Genomic DNA, 9,699 nt, shown 5'->3' with positions numbered 1-9,699 from the left:
ATGGCATGCTATATTTGGACATTTTAGCTATGACAACCTCCACTTGTTGAAGAAAAATGGTGTTGTTGGATTGCCTACAATTCCTAGGAAGCTTAAGCAATGTGATGCTTGTATTCTAGGAAAGCAAGCAAACAACCCTTTCATGATTCACATCCCAAAACACATAAAAAACTTGAACCCATTCATTCAGATTTATGTGGTCCAATGCCTGTCTCTTCTGCAAATGGAAATAAATATATGATGACATTTATTGATGACTACACCAGAATGTGTTGGGTATATTTATTGAAGAACAAATCTGATGCTTTTCAAACATTCAAGAACTTTCATGCATGGATTGAAAATGATGCACAAACTCATATTGGCTCTATTCACACTGATAATGGAAAAGAATACACTTCAAATGAATTTGAAAACTATCTTCGCCAACATGGGATCAAACACCAAACAATTGTGCCTTATAATCCCCAACAAAATGGAGTAGCTGAAAGAATGAATAGGACAATCTTAAATATGGTACGCTCCATGCTCTTCTTCAAAAATGTAAAAGTAATGTTTTGGGCTGATGTTGTTCTATGTGTTGTATATATAAAGAATAGATGTCCATCTAATGCTATTAGAAACAAGACTCCTTATGAAATGTGGTATGGGCACATTCCTTCGGTAAAGCATCTCAGGGTCTTTGGTTCCACTTGTTATGATTTGATACCAAAGGTACATAGAAACTTACATGGTGCAAGAAGTCGTAAATGTATCTTCTTGGGGTATTCAAACACCTCCAAAGCATACCGTCTCTATGATGAAACTAATAAAAATTTTGTGGTATCTAGAGATGTAATCTTTCTTGAATCATCCAAAACTGACAATGTTGTTGAAAAACAACTTGATCGCTTGGATAGATTCACAACTACAAAATCATTTCAAGAATTTGATAATCAGATTCCACATCTTGAAGGGGTGATTCTTATACTAGATCAACCTATGGAATCTTCTTCAGAAGCACTCTCTCCCTTGCATGAATCTCCAACAACAGATGATGCTTTGAGTGATGTGATTGACAGAATTGGGAGACTCAATCTTGATTCAGTCCCAACTCAGTCAATGGAGCAGCCTGGACCATTTGAGAAAGGTCCCCCAAAGTGGCTGACAAAGACACTTGAAAGTGTTCATCCTGATGAGGTTGGAAAGATAGGAACTAGAAATTCAAATCAGAAAAATGGAGATAATGTAGATGACTCTGATTCACCTATTGATATGGAAGTTTCTTATGATTGTGAATTGAATTTGTCTACAGATTTTGAACCAACTTCCTTCAAAGAAGCTACTTCTCATGATGAATGGAAAGAAGCAATGCAAAAAGAGTATGATGCCCTGATAAAGAATGGCACTTGGAAGTTGGTTGATCCTCCATTGGGAACCAAACCAATTGGCTACAAGTGGGTCTACAAGAACAAATATAAAGCTGATGGCTCACTTGACGAGCACAAAGCCAAACTTGTGGCAAAAGGTTTTGCACAGAAGGAAGGGGTCGATTATGAGGAGACTTTTTCCCCCACAGCAAAATGGGCCACCATCCGAACACTCTTTGCCCTAGCAGCTCAAAACAGTTGGAAAGTCCATCAAATGGATGTAAAAACTGCTTTCTTGAATGGAGATCTAAAAGAGAACATTTTTATGTCCCAGCCTGAAGGATTTGCTGTGAAAGGACATGAACATAAAGTATGCAAACTTGTGAAATCCTTGTATGGCCTCAAACAAGCACCACGAGCCTGGTATGAAAAATTAACTGAGCATCTTCTGAAACTCAATTTCAAACATTATGATCTTGATGATGCAACTTTGTTTGTAAAGAAGGTTGGAAAAACAGTTGTATATCTTGTGATATATGTAGATGATCTTTTGATGACAAGGAACAATGAAAGCTACATTGCATCCATAAATAAGGAATTGAAGAAAGGTTTTGAAATGACTGATTTGGGCTATGTTCATTACTATCTTAGTATTGAAGTAACTCAACATCCGAAGTCCATATTCCTTTCTCAAAAGAAGTACATTAGAGATCTGTTGAACATATTTGGCATGACTGAATGCAATCCTTTGACTACACCAATGGAACAAAACTTAAAGCTCACATCCATTGAAGGAAAAGAATTTGAGGATGAAACAAAGTATAAACAACTTGTAGGAAGTCTCAACTACCTAACTACTACCAGACCAGACATTTCATTTGTTGTTGGAATCCTCTCCAAGTTTATGAAAAAACCTTGTGAGGGACATTGGTCTGCTGCAAAAAGAGTTCTAAGGTACTTGAAGGGAACTCAAGACTTTGGAATTAAATATACACAAGTGGTCGACTTCAGCTTGGTTGGATACTCTGATTCAGACTTCGATGGAGATAAAGAAACAAGGGTATCTACTTCAGGCTATGCCATGAGTCTTGGATCAGGAGCTGTCTCCTGGAGATCACACAAATAGTCAGTCCCAACTGATTCCACAACAGAGGCAGAATACGTGGTAGCAGCTAAAGCAACAAAAGAAATTGTGTGGCTCAGGAAAATTCTTGAAGATTTGTAGGTAAAACAAGTAAAATCAACTCCACTCATGATTGACAATACATCTACAATAAAGTTGACCAAGAACCAAAAGCTCCATGATCGAACAAAGCACATCAATACTAAATATCATCTTATTTGACATCATGTTGAGGCCAAAACAATCCATCTCCGCCATTGTTCCACTAATGAGCAAATTGCAGACATCTTCACCAAAGCACTTGGAAGAGAAAAGCTTGAAAGATTCAGAACAATGCTTGGACTCACCAACACTCCTTCAGATTAAGGGGGGGAATGTTGACACCTAATCTTAAGGATTGGGTGAATAGCTGTAATTAATATTAATGTAAATAAATAATAGAGAAAACAGAGAGTCGGGAGATGAACCAAACAGTCACTCCCTATTGTATATAACAATGAACTACCTAAATGAATAACATAGAGAGTTTTTGTTTTGAGGAGTTATATCTTGGCCTGACAGAATTGAGCTTCAATGATGATATGCCTAAGAAACCACCAAGATCTAGATGTTGAATAACTCATCTAGAAGTAAATAACTACCATGTTGGAACATTCTCATTCTATTGATTATCATCCCAATACTTGATTTGAATAATTTGAGGAGCCCAATTGCTATGTTAGAATTCCCAAATGTTGATTATTTTTATGATTAATAGGACTTCAAATCTTGAATCCCAATTGTCATTATTGTATCTGATATTTATGAGGAGTACCAAAAGCATTTCTTGTAAAACCCATTGCCCTATCAGAAATAATAATACCCCTATTTATCATAAATTTTCAATAACAAAAATTAAATCTTTCAATCAAAAGATATGTCACTTGTATGTTATGTATACCCTTATTTATCATAAATTTTCAATAACAAAAAATAAATCTTTCAATCAAAGATATGTCACTTGTATGGTGCGTTCCTTTTAAACCTTAATTTGGAGATTGTCTAGATGGTCGACCATTTTCCTAATATATCTAAAAAATTTGAGACTTTTTTAGCCTAAAATTTTGGCCTAGTACAATGATATGACTTATTAAACTCTCAAAAAGTTCATAATCTAAAACTTCACTAAAAAAGTTATAGCAAAAATATCAAAATGACGACTAATTTTAGGACTAGCCAAAAACCTTAAGTTCCACAAGATATATCACATAAAATATAATAAGTCAAAATTATAAAATAAAATAATCACATATAATTCACTATGTCTTCTCAAGATTCAGTAAATTTCAAAATACAAAACTCATCAAAAGAATTTATTTTGAAATTTCCAAGATGACTCTTTTAAAATTGATTTTAGTATTAGTCACAAACCATATCTTCCATAGACTATATCTTCAAATATATAATGAACCAAACGTTGAAATTTTTACCTCCTATACTATGATATTTCTCCTCAATATATAAAAAAAATCACAATCTAAAACTTGTCAGGAAAAGAGCAATGAAATTTCAATATGACCCATTTAAAATTGATTTCAAGATTAGTCACAAACCATATCTTCCATAGTCTATATTTATGAGAGTATAACAAATAATAACTTTATATTTTGACCACCTATATCTTCATATTTCATCTCAGACCCCTTAATATCTCATTGTGTGAAACTTCCCATAAAAAGTTATAGCAAAAATACTAAAATGTCTTGATTGAAGAAGCAAAAGCCTAGGATTGTAAGCTCCAATACCAAATATTATGAAACAAATGCCTAAAAAATGATAAATAATTAATAAATAATAGTCCAATTCCAAAAGAAACCATAAAAACATCCTTTTACAATGAATTAATACACACCACAATCCTAAAACTAGGCCTCCTTAATATATATACGGGGGACAAATGGTACAATTATAGTTAGAAAATTTAATTTACCACCCTCATAAAAATATAACCCATTGTCTTAAACTGTATATAAGACGTTATGATTAACATAGAATTTTGTTTATACTTTAACCGTGCTTGAGTGTCTAATCCTCTTATAATTTCATACACCTACCTACATTATTTATTGTATAATCTAATTTAAATTAATAACAGTTTGGAAAATACATCAATATCTAATCATCTTATAATCTCATATATATACCTGCATTATTTATTGTATATCCCTCGTTTAAATTAATAGCATTTTGGAAAATACATCGGTGTCTAATCATCTTACAATCTCATACATATACCTACATTATTTATTGTATATCCCTCATTTAAATTAATCACATTTTAGAAAATACATCGAATATTAAATATTAAATATTAAATATTAAATATATATATAAACTTTAGTCAATAAATAAAATAATTTATAGTAGACATTTTATTTATTAAATTCCAATTTTAATATTAAAAATTGGATTATTATAGCCTCTGCCGTCTAGAAGAGGCAGGGACTCAATAAGAATTCATAATTGGAAAAATGAAAAAATATATATTAGAAAAAAATCATAAAGATTATATTTTATTATGATGTTGTTATTGATTGTGTTTATTATAGTAGTTGGCATGTGTTATATAGTCAGTTTTGTTTTGATGGTTTATTAGTTTGTTTTTTACCAAAAATTTATGTCATTTATCCATAATTCAATATTGAGAATTCATTTTTTTGTTATTTTTTATTATTATTTAAATTTATTTATTTGTAAAGTTATTGGTTAAGGTCTTATTATGTTTAGTAACTTTCATTTCTATTACTTACTATTTTCAATTTAAGACGAAAATTTTTAAAGAGATTTTTTTAATTTTTTTTTTAATTTTTATTTTTTTAAGTTTTATTCTTTTTTAAGATAACAAATTTTAAGTCGACCCGTCTTGGATAGATGGGCATAGGGTGCTCTCTTAAGGCACTCTGTCATATGTCCCGCTACAAATTTTTTTTAAAAACAAAATTATCTATACATATTCCTATAGTTATCAACACATAACTGGGTTTTTGCTGTAAACTCTACACGGTTGACAGGTCAGAAATCCTATCCTTGTGTGTATGTTCCCATGATGGTTTAATTAAATTAGCATCAACCATGTCCTGTAGGCGTACCATCACCCAACCGGGTGGATAGGACTGCAAGGGTTCTCACGCAAGTCTTTATGACTCGATTCTACCTACGAGTGCCACGTTCCCCACCTGGTGATTTGTGTAATACTCCAGGGATATGAAATTTAACGATGCTAGGGTTTTGGTGTTAGTTGGAATGCATTGTTTTTTGTTGACATTAATTGAGTAATCACTCATCCGTCCCACCCAGGGTATGTGGCGTGGGCAGACTCCAGCTGCCGCCTTGGGATCCGTCATGCATCGATGGCTGCGAAGCAGGGGAGGCAATCCAACGGTTGCCTGGATGCTTGCTACCTTACACTACCTTGGCGCCGAGCTATTGCCACATTCTTTCTGCGGAAGGACCTGGAACCTGCTCCGCCTCCTTCCTCGACTGAGGCTGTCTGTCTTGGCTCTAAGGTCTGGGAATTACAGAGAACGAGTATGTGAAGTTTCAGCACCTAATTCCACTACCGGAATTCATTGACCGGGTAAATTATTGCAATTTCCTTTCCTAGTTTATTGATTTACAGTCGTTTTGATTTGCAGGCAGATCTATCGTATATAGATTTAGTATGCACAAGTTTTAACCCCAGTGTTTTGGTTCACATGCAGGTGCCCCCATCCTTCTGTCCGGGTTGTGAAGAGCTTTGGCCGAAGTGGCAAGTGGGTAACCATCCTGGCTTCTACGGTATGAGGATATTCCATTTACTTTTGTTGTAGAAGGGAATCAGGGTCCGGTCTACAGGCTACTGTGCCTGTTTTTTTTTGTCTACAGCTTAATGGGTAACCCGGTTTCATGTTCCGGTGAAGTTATTTCTGAGGAGTCCATTATGGATTAGATAAATTAGTATGAGGCTTCGTTCCTCCTGTTGTTTTCACTAAGCCACACTGGTTGTGCATGGGGTTCGGTTTGTTATTCTTGCATACAGTTCTGCTTGTTAAAAACTATATTAGGTTTGCCTGAGAATGACTTGTGACCCCGGGTGACTCCTCCAGTTTCATGGCTCATTATTTTTTTAATGTAATATTTCCTCTACGCTCCGTTCATTGGTCCACTGGACTTGGAACTGAACACGGAGAATTTTATTGCAATCTTGAGTATACATGTATATTATGGCTCTACTGAATGGATTTATTGCTCAAAGTTTTAATTCTATTTATTTGTTTAAGCTGGTTCAATTTCCCTGAAATTATGGCTCTGTGTAGCAGTATGTATATTTACATTTGTTTTCAGCTTCCAGCTTTACGTTTCATTCTAAAGAAGGGTTTCGGTATTATACTTTTTCAATCGTGGTGTTTTCTGCTTAACCAACAGAGGTATTTTCCCATCCTTAAATCAGTTGGGGAGGTTGGTCTGGCTTGAAGGTTCATGGGTTACGGCCCTACCACTCACAGCCATGGTATCCTATCCTCCAGTACCCCGTATTCAATGCAATCAAAACCCGAGACCTCGTTTCTCATGCGGATGCATGCAAAGTAATACCACAGGTCTGAAACCCCACCGGTTCCGGATAGTGAAGGTTTCCTGTTGTAGAATTATTCCACTAGAATTCTGGTTCATTAAACATCACTTATTTAGTTTGTAGCATGGTTACTACTCTAGTCCTATTTCGCAGGGAATTTGTTTTCCTGTTGATTACTCCCCATTTCCGGCTTATGCTCTCAGGGTCCACAAACTTTCCTCTTCGTCACAACTCACATGCTCAAGCTATCAAGCCCTGAACGGATCCCATAGAGGAGTGAACCTGACCTATTTCTTTTTGTTTTATTTCAGGGGCCGCAGTGTCTGACACTATTCCTGTTCACGGAAAAGAATCCACATCATACTATGGAACCTGTATTTCTATTAGTTGTTACACTAAATCTTGCTTCACACGTTTGCCACAAATGTTTAACAAAGGTGCCGTAACAGTTATTTCTCAGAGTACTTTACTACGAAGTCCCTCTGTATTCAGGGATAGGCCGACTAAGGCTGTTAACTACAACCGCTCAGTATCGGCCCTAGTCTTTTACCATCCTCATGAGGTTTCGATTATACTGTTACTAGATTTTTTTAAAAGTAAGAAACCAGCTTTTAATAATCAACAGGAGAACATATCCTACATCTGTTATTGTTTTTTTTAATTCCAGTTAACACCACCTCAGTGGCGACAGCCAATTCTTGAGTTTTTTGCAGTAATCAGTAATCCTATATAGCACATTACCTATCCTATTATCTTTACAGAAATGTTTATAAATGTTTGCACACTTACCTACATTGCTGTAACTTACTAATACTCTGAAGTCGGGCCTCCTCTGTTACTCCTGCTTCCAATATGCCACCCTACCTTGAGATTTGTCCTCTAGGACCGAAATCTCCCCCCTAGCTCCCTTGCCGAACCACTGCCCTCAGCAAGTTGGTGCACTTTCGTGCGTGGCTATCTGGTCCTCACCAGACTTAGCCTTCTATGTTTTCTTTAGGTGTGTATCTGTCCCTTTGCCTATCCCCACAGCGCAAAACCAAAAAAGAACCCCATACTGCTCTCTTTCCTCTAGGAAAAACCCCCGTTAGGAAAACAATTAGGGTATCTGGGACACACAGCAACCACCTCCCTAGGAAGTTGCCAGCTTTTCAAGAACATTTTCTTTTGTTTTTTTTTTTAAAAGAACCACAGAAAATATTATTAAATCCCAACAGATAATAATGGTCAATTCAGTTTATCAAGTACCACAGTAAATCAAATATTTACATTTATCCTGGGGCATCACATCGTCCCCCCCTGAAATTAGACATCGTCCTGATGTCTTTCAACCATGAACAACCCTGGATAAGCCTTTTTCATCAGCTCCTCATCTTCCCAAGTGGCCTCCTCAGGTCCAAAGTGCTGCCACTGCACTTTAACTTGGGTAATAGCTCGCTTCCGCAACATTACTTCTCTCCGGTCGAGGATGTTCAGCGGTTCGACCAAGACTTCTCCTTCTGGTTCGACCTGCAGCACGCAACATCCTAAGTCAGTTTTCTTTTAAAAGGGAAACATTTGGACTAATTAATCGGTGACCACTTCTCACCTGTATGTCTTGCCATCTGATTATATGTTTGGGATCATAAACATATTTCTTTAATAAGGAAACATGAAAAACGTTGTGGACCCGTATGTGACTTGGCAGAGCGAGCTAGTAGGCAACCGGCCCAATTCTTGCTAAGACTTGAAAGGGTCCACAAAATCGGGGTGCCAGCTTAGCACACCCGCTCCACTGTAACGTGCTCCTTTTTGCTCGAATTCGCACATATACATGATCACTGACTTGATATTCCTTAAACTTTCTTTTCCTGTCTGCAAAACTTTTTTGTCTATCCTGGGCTGCCCTTAAATTGACTCTCACTTCCTTGACCGTTTCCTCCATTTCCTTAAGCATGTCGGGTCCCAACATTAATCGGTCTTCCGACCCACCCCAGCTTGCGGGCGTGCAACACTTCCACCCATACAATACTTAGAAAGGGCTCATCTGCAATGATGTATGATAGCCGTTATTATATGCGAACTCGACCAGGTGCAGGTAGTCTTCCCACTTGGTCGGTTACCGCATAACATATGCCCATAACATATCTTCCACCACCTGGTTCACCTGTTCTGTTTGGCCGTCAGTTTGAGGGTGATAAGCTGCACTGAAGTTTAACTGGGTTCCTAATTCCCCGAACAGTGTTCTCCAAAAGGCCGAAGTAAATTTCACGTCACGGCCGAAAATTATTGTTTTAGGTAACCCGTGTAGCTTAAATATGTTCTGCATAAAGATATGGGCAATTTTGCACCGCTCTATAGGTCGATTGCACGGGTATGAAATGTGCCAATTTACTTAGTTTGTCCACCACCACCATGATGGAATCGTTATTTTTCTTTGTTTTGGGCAAACCCGTTATGAAGTCCATGGAGATGGTCTCCCACTTCCATTCTGGAATGGGTAACGGTTGCAGTAATCCTGCAGGGTGTTGATGTTCTACCTTAATTTGCTGGCATTCCAAACAACATGCCAGATATTCAACCACATCTCTCTTCATACCTAGCCAATAATACTCCTTTCAAAGAGAGGTGATCAGTTTCTGATATCCTAGGTGACCAGC

Source organism: Pinus tabuliformis, chromosome 1_1 (assembly GCF_031772625.1).
Source record: "Pinus tabuliformis cultivar Carrire ecotype Pingquan chromosome 1_1, CPIR1, whole genome shotgun sequence".
Taxonomy (NCBI): domain Eukaryota; kingdom Viridiplantae; phylum Streptophyta; class Pinopsida; order Pinales; family Pinaceae; genus Pinus; species Pinus tabuliformis.
Note: the sequence above shows the minus strand (reverse complement) of the source record.